This window comes from Paroedura picta, chromosome 2 (genome assembly GCF_049243985.1).
Source record: "Paroedura picta isolate Pp20150507F chromosome 2, Ppicta_v3.0, whole genome shotgun sequence".
NCBI classification, from domain to species: Eukaryota; Metazoa; Chordata; class Lepidosauria; order Squamata; family Gekkonidae; genus Paroedura; species Paroedura picta.
The window spans coordinates 48,840,117-48,851,200 of record NC_135370.1 but is presented as its reverse complement, the minus strand read 5'-3'; the positions used below and the strand labels follow the sequence as shown (position 1 = coordinate 48,851,200).

At 44.9% G+C, this 11,084-nt stretch overlaps 2 long non-coding RNA genes across 2 annotated transcripts; both read left to right on the top strand.

Annotated features, from left to right (window-relative positions):
* Positions 1-1,498: 1,498 nt before the first annotated feature.
* Positions 1,499-5,284, top strand: LOC143828655 (uncharacterized). Its single transcript, XR_013227803.1, has 3 exons — positions 1,499-1,594; positions 3,797-3,973; positions 5,019-5,284. It is a non-coding gene; the product is annotated as an uncharacterized LOC143828655 (long non-coding RNA).
* A 1,411-nt stretch (positions 5,285-6,695) lies between these two features.
* On the top strand, positions 6,696-9,981 carry LOC143828654 (uncharacterized). Its single transcript, XR_013227802.1, has 3 exons — positions 6,696-6,986; positions 8,808-8,889; positions 9,928-9,981. It is a non-coding gene; the product is annotated as an uncharacterized LOC143828654 (long non-coding RNA).
* The last annotated feature ends 1,103 nt before the right edge of the window (positions 9,982-11,084 follow it).

Here is an 11,084-nt window from a genome sequence, read left to right as displayed (position 1 = left end):
ACTAAACTGTTCCAAAACTGGACTTAGGACAGCACTCAGTGTGTACATCCTATGAAAAAATAGAATCATGACTACATACCAAAGGCGAAACTAGAGGATACTGTATCCCTAAATCTGCCATGGGGAATCAATGCTACTTTAAAGCTTTGCTTTTCAAAATGCCATGGGGCCTCAATGCCACCGAAGACTACAACACAAGAGGTTGAGGAACATGTTTCCCCCCCTCCCCCAGCACTAGAAGACTAGAAACGGGCAGCCATGAACTGAACTGTATGCCATTAGCCCAGATAAAATCCAGGAAAGAACCATGTGCTTTAGTCCTACACATATTGGACATTATGCATGTAGACCATATGAAAACATTAAATCCAACCAATAGATACCTGCAAGCTGGAGATAAAACGGACCAGAAATAGTACATGAGCCCTGTACCTTTAGACCCCACACAGACTACCCTGCAATGAAGAACATATACTTACATATCATCAAACACGGCTTCTTTCTTTCCCAATGAAATAATTTTGTCTCCAGGGTTGTAATGGCATACAAAAATTGTTCAGAAATGTTTTAATGACAAGGATACATAATTCATGTTTAAGGAGAAGAAGGTTCCGTGGACTCTGAAATTATCGCAAAGAAAAAGCCTTTCATGTCCTCTATTTAATTTAATTGAGGCAATGCTGTGTTTTCTTCTGCGGCATATTCTCCCGTTATCTCCCCCGGTATAGATGGAAAATTCTCAAATGCTAGTCATTGTCTACGCTCCAGTGTAGCTTCATTATAGCCTTCCAGCGAATGCGGAAACATCTGTGCCAATGATGGCTCAATCTCTGTTTTTGAAATGGATTCGTGCATTTAGTCAAAAGAAGTCAAATGAGGAATAATGAAAGACGGCCCTAAGAAAAGAAGTGTCAGACTCAATACCGAAAGCTCATTACGACAGTTCTTGAGCTGAGGAGGATTTCCATTTAAGGGGATGGCCTTCAAAAACTTGTGAATATCCTCCCATTCTTCCTGCTCCCATTGTGCACTTTTCATTTACCACCTGTGGTCTCTAGGCAATGACTAAAGAAAGGGAGCCAGAAGGGATACCTTCTGTGCAGTCCTGGAGATGCTTGAATATTCGTTTCAGGTAATGACTGATCCTTGGCAAGAAGTTTTTATTAGAGAGATTAACCTCTCAGAGGCAGACCAAGAAAGTCTTTACGGCATTACTGGATCCTTTTCTGTGCTATGAAATAGACATTCTTGGTTCTGGCTATGCCCAAGAATGCTTCACAATCCTGCCTGTTGAGAGGAGACGTATGAAATGAGAGGTTTACCACAAGCAGAAATGTCAGCATTGTATTATTCTCCAATATTCTGTGCCTGTTCAGTACAAAAGTGTTCTTTCATGGAATGATTGGTTACTCAACACTTTATGACTCCGTTGATGATCCTGGCAAGTTCCTTTGCTAGATGCCGGGGAGCCATCATTGACAGGGAAAATTTGCTCTTATGTACAGATGGATCACATTTCAGAAGCATGTTTATTATTTGGAAATATGGTCCGGGATCCCAAGCCAGGGAACCATTTATGGAAATGAGACTCACAGTGAGTTGTCCGAGGAAAACATTTTTGAGACTATTCTGTTGTTCCTCTGATAGATTTTGCATGCACTGTTTACAATCCTGGTATTGCCTCAAATTGCACACTCCTCTTTGTATTTTAATTTGTGCTGACTTACAACTACCATCAGTATAGGAGGCCCAAATTTTATCCTGGCTTTGAGGAGGATAGAGGAAATTTAAATGGGCTATACTCACTGATTTAATTGCACTGTTGTCATTGAATATTTTAAACCAGTTTGAATCTATTTTATTAATTTTATTGATGATTGTATTGCCGTACCTGTTTGTACACCGCCCTGAGCTGGCTCAGCTGGAAGGGTGGGAAAAATAATCAAATGAATGAATGAAAATTTTCCCATTATTATAATCATCGCTCAGCTCTAGAAAACAGCATAACTTGGATCAGCAAGAATCCTGCTAAGATCCATCTGCAATTCCCTAAAACTTGGCTAGATTTCAAATTGCAGATCATCAAATATCTGGCTGCGAAAATCCATCCTCCTCATCAAATGGAGTGCCGATTGCTTGAATGAAGGGAGACCGGTCCCTCAGATCACTGCCCTTGCGATCTGGTTCTGACTCATTAGCACATGATTAATGAGGCTGAGCTTTAAAGCAGGTGCTGTTAAGTGCAATCAGAGGAGTTTTGTCAGTCTGCAAATTGTCTTGACTTGACAAAGGAAGTCAGATGGGTTCCTGCTCAGTTAACCTTTGCCTGCATGCATGACTTGGTTGATTAAACAGCAATTGATAATGACCTTCAATCCTGCAAACCGCCAAAACGTGATGCAACGCCGCTGAACGCCTGGTGGCAGCGGATGGTGCTTTCAAGAACAGTTTTCTTTTTCATTTAAGAAAAGGTAAAAGTTATTTAAAAATTGAATCATAAGCTCGCTAGTTCACAGTTAAAGGGAGAGTTCGTACATAGCATATTTTATGTAAGCAGAGAAAGACAGTAAAATCAAAATCCCACTTTTCATTGGGTGACAAACTTTCTACAGAGCTCCATGACATTTTCAGAGCTAATTTCCTTAACCTTATCACATGTTCTAATCAAAACCTTCCAATCTCAGCGGACGTGCTTCCATTAAACGGCATTGAAAATTGGGTCAGAGCCATGGTACATACACAAATGCTAGCTGAACTAAAGAACAAAGTCTTCCCCTTTAGTGTAGCAATGGCTTTTTCCATCCAAAGAAAGACCAACAGGAGATGGAAAGGTCCAGAAATTACAAAATGGATGTGACACAATTAATACATTAACTCTTCTGTTTGTTTGAACATCAGAATTGATAAGCGTAAGAGAAGCAAAGATGTCAGTACTTTTCCCTGAGGACCCTACGATCTATATTCCGTGGATGGAAAAGAAAAACATGGGTGATGGGAGAGCACTGAAATCCCAGCCTGATTTAGGGGCAGGCATTTTAGGTGACTGCCTGAAGCACAGGGTTCACAAAACACCTGCCCCAGGCTATTTGTGCAATTCAACATCAACTGAACACTTGAAATGAATTCATCCCAAGTTGTGAGGTCGGCAAAAGTCACCCACATGGTGCTAGCATTTTTTAAAAAAAATATACCCACCAGAGAGTTTCTGCTATTGTGTGCATGCGGATGATTGTAAGATCAAGAAAGTTATATTTTGAGTCACCTCAGCCACAGAAAAGGTCATCTGCTGCTTAGATTGCTTCAGATGTTCCCTGGCAATGGTTTGTCTTAAACAGTATCATGCTGAGAGTTGTGCATGTATGAGGCATCCACTTGTGAAACAAGACCAGTGCAAAGTTGTTAATCACACCACATCAAGGCAAGGGAGTTGCACTTTCTCATGTAGTCCCTTCCTACCCAGTTTGGTGTAGTGTGAGAGCCAGTTTGGTGTAGTGGTTAGGAGTGCGGACTTCTAATCTGGCATGCCAGGTTCGATTCTGCGCTCCCCCACATGCAACCAGCTGGGTGACCTTGGGCTCACCACAGCACTGATAAAGCTGTTCTGACCGAGCAGTGATATCAGGGCTCTCTCAGCCTCACCCACCCCACAGGGTGTCTGTTGTGGGGAGAGGAATGGGAAGGCGACTGTAAGCCGCTTTGAGCCTCCTTCGGGTAGGGAAAAGCGTCATATAAGAACCAACTCTTCTTCTTCTTCTTCTTCTTCTTCTACCCAACCACACAACCTCTGTCTTTTCAGGGTTCAACTTCAAGCAACTCTGCTGGAGCCATTTCACCACTGCCTCCAGACATCTGGCCAATGGGTCTGGACGGGTATTTGGCCTTCTCTCCATAAGCAAGGAGAGCTGGGTGTCATCACTGGTGCCAGCCCAGTCCAAACCACAGAATCTGCTGTACTAAAGGGCACATAAAGATGGTAAATAACATCGGGGAGAGAATTGTGCCCTGAGGTACTCCACACTGGAATCCATACTGTCTGTTGCTCCACCGGGTTACTGCTAGCTGGTGCAGTGTTGCAAGGGCTTTATTCCCCGGCTGGCTTTTGTTTTTGTGCAGATGAATATCTCTGGGTGCTGTATGATGGGATTATGGCTCCCCACATGTGCCCAAGGCCCTGATCTAGGCCCACCATTGCCAGAGGACCCTCCATGTTCCTTCCAGCCTAGATCTGCTTGGTCTTCCTGCAGAGACTGGAGAGTCTGCAGAGGTTGTTATCAGCATGGTGCTATTCAGTCCAGAGGTCTTGTGCCCTGCCTGGGCTGTGCCAGCACGTTGCAGTCCTCAAGCTGGGGCTGGGGCTGTAGATGGGGCAGGGCCCTATTATGATCAGGGGACATTTGATCCCAGGGTCTAAACTCATTAGGGCTGGTCTTACACAGGTAACAGTCATCCAGAATGGTACTTTTCATTCTCACAGAACAATGTAAGTGTTAATTTTACTTCAGTCACTAGGGTTGGCTGTGCTCACATCCAAAGAATAGCCACCTGACAGCCCAAAGGCTGTTGATGGTAAAAAAAATAAATTAAAGTTATTATCCAGAATGTTGGGGAGGGAGCATTTATGCTGCTAGGGTCGAAGCCAGGCAGTCCTCCAGCAGAGGCGGCAGAGACCTGTAAGAAAGGCCAGGGACTGAACATGACCTCCTTCCCCCTCTGTTCTTACCAGTGCAGCATCTTGGGAGTTGGTCAGATTCTCTGGGAACGTTGTTCTTTTCTGCCCAGGAAGTTATGCGGAGGTCTATGATTCCTGTGCCTTCCAGGGACAAATATTCTGAGTTTTTTTGAAAATTCTATCAGAGCATTCCTACAATCTGACTTCCTCAGTCACCGTGTTTCCTTCATTCGCCCAGAAGCATGAGAGAAATGACTGTCTTATTTCGTTTGATGAACTTAGGAGTTCAATTTGATCTATTTTTGTGTACAGTTTACCAGCCTAAGATACTTCACCTGTTTGTTTGCAGCACCTGAAACAGGAGGAATATTCAACACGACACGATGCTGACCTTGGAACATCAAAGAATTGTGTCCCCCCCCCCTCTCCAAATTGTATGCCTTGAAACGCATATTATATCCAGCAATCACATAGCATATGCACAGCAGAGAGTATGTACTTCTGGGATTATATTTGTAAAAGACTTTGTATTCTGTCAGCCCTTCTTATGTACAAAGGTCTTTTGTCAACACTTCTTTTTGTACAGTTGGTTACCTGTATATTTACTATGCATTATAGGGATATGATTTTGATATGCTTTTCTTTATCTCTGTCTATAATTTTCACAGCATTGCCCTCTGGACACAGAGCTTTGTTGCCAAGCCTATGCTCAGATCATTAAATGAACTAGTCAGTTGACTCGTACATGGAGTCGTTTGTATTTCTTCCTTTCTTTGCACCTGCAGAGACATAAGCATCCTGTAAGGGATCTACAACAGACAAACTGCCCGGGTTTCATACCTGAATTGACAGCAGCATGTATTTAAGAAGGGAATCACAAGAAAATTAGCTGGCTTCATGGGCAGACACTGAAAGAACAGAGGGAAACCTAAGTAACAAGCCCCTTAATCTAAAAATCTGAAACTGAAGGGCATGTGGTTTTTGTTGTTGTTTTTACTATATGTGACTTTTAAAAATACTACACCATTAACTTATACCAGCCCTTCTGTTTACAGGCCCCTTCCTGCATACTTTAATGCAGGGGTAGTCAAACTGCAGCCCTCCAGATGTCTATGGACTACAATTCCCAGGAGCCCCTGCCAGCGAATGCTGGCAGGGGCTCCTGGGAATTGTAGTCCATGGACATCTGGAGGGCCGCAGTTTGACTACCCCTGCTTTAATGCATTAACTAATCCAACGTTCGGGCACTGTTTTATGAAACCGTGATTAAACCTTTTACCAACTGCTTGGACAAGGGGAAGGTTCAACAACACTCCCTTCCCTGAATGACTCTGCTCCTGCCAACTCTATCAAGCTGAGTCAATGGCCCACATGCTACTACATTGCCCTAAACACTCTTTGGAGCAAGAACTATGTCTTACCCCACTCCTGCAAAGGGGACCTCACTTCTGCAAAGGAGATCTTCTCAATTTGACATGAGACTGAGACATTTTCTCCTTGAGGATAAAGACCCTGAGATCTCCACCACTTTAGCACTCTTTAGCTGCAAATCTTTTTATTTCAAAAGTATTTAACACTTTAAACATCTGTACACCGGGTGCCACGGACTAAATAAAAGAATAAGGCGTTCTGGGGCGGGATGTGTCCGGGATGAGGAAGGGTCCGAATTGGACCCTTCCTCATGACGGACAATCAGAGGGACCAATTGGCAGGTGCAAAGCGCCTGCCGATTGGTCCCTCTGATTCCCAGCCCCAGCAACTGCGAGCCGCGCGCAGCGCGGCTCGCAGTTGCTACCAGCCTGACACGGCGAGAGGCGCAAAGTGTCTCTCGCCGTGTCAGGCCAGCGCCCGAGGGAGTCCCCGGCAGTCGCGCGGAGCGTGGCTGCCGGGGGCTCCCTGCCTGGCGGCCTGACGCAGCGAGAGGCGCGAAGCGCCTCTCGCCGCGTCAGGCCGCCACCTCTGACAGCCGCCGCAAGCCTCGAGGAAGACAAGAGAAAGCAGGAAATACTTCAGATTCGTCCTGGACTCCAACTCCCACAATGCCTTGCAATCCCACAATGCCGTGCTACTCGCAGCCTCTCGCCGCGTCAGGCCCAACACCTATGGAACACCCGCCAGCCGCGCGTAGATGCCTGTCGCTAACGGCAGCACATCGCCCCCCCCAAGCCACCCACAAGCCGCCGACACTTGAAGCTTCAGGACTGCCGCCCCGACGCTGCCAGCCAGAAGCCGCCGCCAGCGGGACTGCCGCTGCCAGATTCGGGACTGCCGCCGCCAGCTGTGCCCTGCCCCACGGACATCCAGTTCCTGTTACGAGGTAGCCACCAGGCCCACAGGACGCCCCAGCCCTTGCTGAACATGCCCGCACAGCCCCGCAGCCCTCATGGTGCGCCCTGCTAGTGCCCGCTGCATTTTGACTGCAGCGGGCTTATTTACTAGTTATATATATAATGTGGCACAGGGTGGTAAGGCAGCTGACATGCTGTCTGAAGCTCTGAGCATGAGGCTGGGAGTTCGATCCCAGCAGCCGGCTCAGCCTTCCGTCCTTCTGAGGTCGGTAAAATGAGTACCCAGCCTGGGGGGTAAAACGGTAATGACTGGGGAAGGGAATGGCAAACCACCCTGTATTGAGTCTGCCAAGAAAACGCTAGAGGGCGTCACCCCAAGGGTCAGACATGACCTGATGCTTGCACAGGGGATACCTTTACCATATCCATCTATCTATCCATCTATCCATCTATCCATCTATCCATCTATCCATCTATCCATCTATCTATCTATCTATCTATCTATCTATCTATCTATCTATCTATCTATCTATCTATCTATCCATCTATCCATCTATCCATCTATCCATCCATCCATCCATCCATCCATCCATCCATCCATCCATCTTCTTTGTCCCTGTATAGTTATTCTTTATGCCATTAAAGGTGTTAGTTTGTTTGAGTTTTAAAAATTGGGTGTAGCAGCAGGAGGATGACAGGGAGTAGGGGCAGCTGTGAGAAAGCAGTATAATTGTTCAAATCTGATGCTTCCAGGTTCCATTGGATGCTCACAACTGGTGAACACTACCCAAGCTGCTCTGGCACATGCTGAAGCATAACTGCCTATTATCAACATCACAACGAATAATTTAAATAATGATGAGCTTAGTAAGGACTGAACATAAACATGTTTCCCCCCCCCCCCTTCTGTTATGGCATGATCAGCTGATGCAAACCCTATATCAGAATAAGACGAGCTACAAAAGCCTCCATTAAAAAAAAAAAGTAATTCAAAGACTGATCAAGTAGAATAGAGTGCTTTTTGGCCTAAGGGAGAACATGATGTGAGCAATGGGCCATCATCTGAACTGGTTGTAATGGTTAATAGCAGGTTGCACATCAGTGACCTCCAATATCAATTGTGGAATAGCTTTTATTAAGGCAAGTTTTCGACTTTTCCCAAAACTCTTTATCATTGTGTATCAGGAAGGGGGAGGATAATCCAGTTTGTACCAAGTGATGCCAGGTGCAGGTGTGTGCCATGGGCATCACACAGCAGGGGAACAGGATCCCCCCGGGATACATGAGGCCCCGGCGAAGCTGCACATAGCTAAAAAGCATCGTCATCCGGAGGATTGCATCACATCCATCCCAAGGAGAGCAGGTGGTGGAACTTGAAACTGCTTGCCAAACCAGGTTTCGAGGCGTAGCAACAGCTTGGTTGACAAAAACAGAATAGAATTTGGCCTTGGGCTTTGGTACATCTCAGGCAAATGCCCAGTCATGTAAACCTTAAAGGAGCAGGTAGATTCGTACAAGGCTTGAGAGATTCTGTGGGATTACTCACATTCTTTTTACAAATTCACTAGTTTAATCTTCATGCAGATGGTTAGTTAATTATAGAGCTGGGAAGATTTACTGTTTGATTTGGTATGTGGGGCAACAGTATTAATTGCAAAAAAAAAAAAAAAGATTAATAAAACTTCACTCCTAAGCATTTGAGCACAAGCTTGTTGGTTCAAAAGAATTCTCTATGTGGGGGCAGGGTGGGAGAATTAGCAATGGAGCATACCAGAGAAACTGGAGATGCCCCTCCTCGTTGTTTTAGTCTTCTTACCAATAGTCTTTCTGAAACTCTCTCACTTTTCTAGGTGATCAGAAAACCCCTAAGAATATGTTGTGATACAGTAACAATGGTGCAGTTGCCTGGTTTCGCATAATGGAAGGCATAAGGTACATTATAGAACAGTGCTTTTCTACCTTTCCAAACCTAGAACCCACCTTAAACTTCCAAGATGCACCAGAGTCCCCCTGAACTGCAAGTATGTGGTATTAGAGGTGACGCCAATGGCATACAGTGGCGAATCTAGCCCCTGGGAGATTTGTCTGGCCTCGACCAGGACGAGGGCTTTTTCGGTCCTGGCCCTGACCTGGTGGAATGATCTCCTGGAAGAACTGAGGGCCCTGCAGGAGCTCTTTGTGATTCACAGGCCTGCAAGATGGAGCTCCTCCTTCAGGTCTTCAGTTGAGGTCAGGGCATGAGAGATCATATGGGCCTCTTCAGGTTAGATTATCATCTGGTAGTGGACCGCTGGCTCCCATAGATCATTCCCATGAGGCAGAGAGAGGGATCTATCTGAAGTGGGGATGAGGATAGGTTTTTTGCTGCTGGGATATATTTTTAATGGGGGGATTAATGATATTTTATGTATTTTATAAGTGGGGTTTTATTACTGTGTAACCTGCGGCAAAACAGCTTTGCTGATGTGGAGGGCAATAAATATAATAACAATAACAATCCAACCTGGGGCTAGCAGGTGTCTTGCTTTCACCTGGAAGTATTTGGCCAAGGCCACAATGCTCCCTGCATTACCACTCTGTTCTTTTAACCTGGAGCAATGTTTGAGATTGCCCTGGTCCATTCCAGGGAGAACAATTGCTGTTGCCCCACACAGGGAAAGAACCTGACTTACTAAAGTGAGCTCCTGTTTGAACCTAGGCCACTATTTAAATCAATGCAATGAAAAAGTTAATCCCGCTGGTTTCTGCATATGAGCCCAGGTAGGGGTTTTTTTTGCCTCTGGATGCTTAGTAATCCTAGCCACATGGGAGTTAACTTCTGAATAACCTTGAGTAAGTTTAGTAAGCAGGAAAAAGTTGCTATGCAGGAACAAGTAACCTTGAACAAGCATTAGTAAACGCTTCCTCTCTGTATATGTTCACTTGATTTGCATTGCTTAATGACTTTTCCTTATTTCCTTACTTCTCTAGGGTTATCATCAGACAAGATGGAAACTCTCCTGGCTGGATGTCAGATCACCGAAGCTAAACAGGGTTAGCCCTGGTTAGTACTTGCATGGGAGACCACCAAGAAAGGGGGTTGCTATGCAGAGGCTGGCAAGGGCAAACCACCTCTGAACATCTCTTGCCTTGAAACTCCACTGGGATTACCATAAATTAGCTGTGGCTTGATTGCACTTTCCACCACCAATGGGAACCATGTGGTCTGCCCCTATGCCTTTAACTGAGGTTTTATTTGCAGAAATCTGTAGGTGAATGTTATCATGGCAAAGAATTAAACATGCTCACCTATCAGTTACATGGCAAAGAATTAAACATGCTCACCTATCAGTTACAGCATTCAAAGGACCATTAATGGAGTCTGGTGGCAGCTCTTCCCTTTGCTTACTATATTCTGACATTGTTGTAGTCAAGGCCATGTAGCACCCCCTTGATCACCCAATTGCCATTGATCATCCAACTGACCACTCCTCCCACTTTTCCCTATTTGAAGACACTCAGAAGGACACCCCATTCCATGGTGGGAGGCTCTTACTTCCCCAGTTTTGCTGCTTCCACTGCAATTGCAGTCTTCTAGGGCCCCACAAATCTTGAAACTGGTTCTGGTGCTACAGGCCCCCCAAATCTTTGAACCACTCCTGGCTGTAGGGTAGAAGAGTAGCCTGTTGCTTAAGACTCATCTTGCATTCTAGAAATCTGAATGCACTTACCTAATCTTGCACAGATTTTCTGCACGACCTTGGAGAAAGGTCTTGGTAATCTTTTTGATCTGAAAGACTTAAGCCAATTTTCTACAGTGGTGTAATCAGAATGGAAATTGGTCCTACACTCTTATGTGAAAGATTCTTCAAGAGGTATTTGTGGCTGAAATTCAATACTCCTCTATTTTATGCCAGATGGTACAGATAATAATGAAACATCAAGTTTAAACAGCAGCAGTGAGAAAGAAACTTCTCAGGCCACAGTCAATGTTAAGTCAAAGTGCTTGAATTTAACTTCAAAGTTAAAACATAAATAATATTTCATACAATTCAAAGAATGCAAAAGTTTTTTTCCCCCATTGGAAATTGTCCTGATAATTGGATCCAGAAAAATCATACCTTAAATAACTTTTTATATCCTGTGAG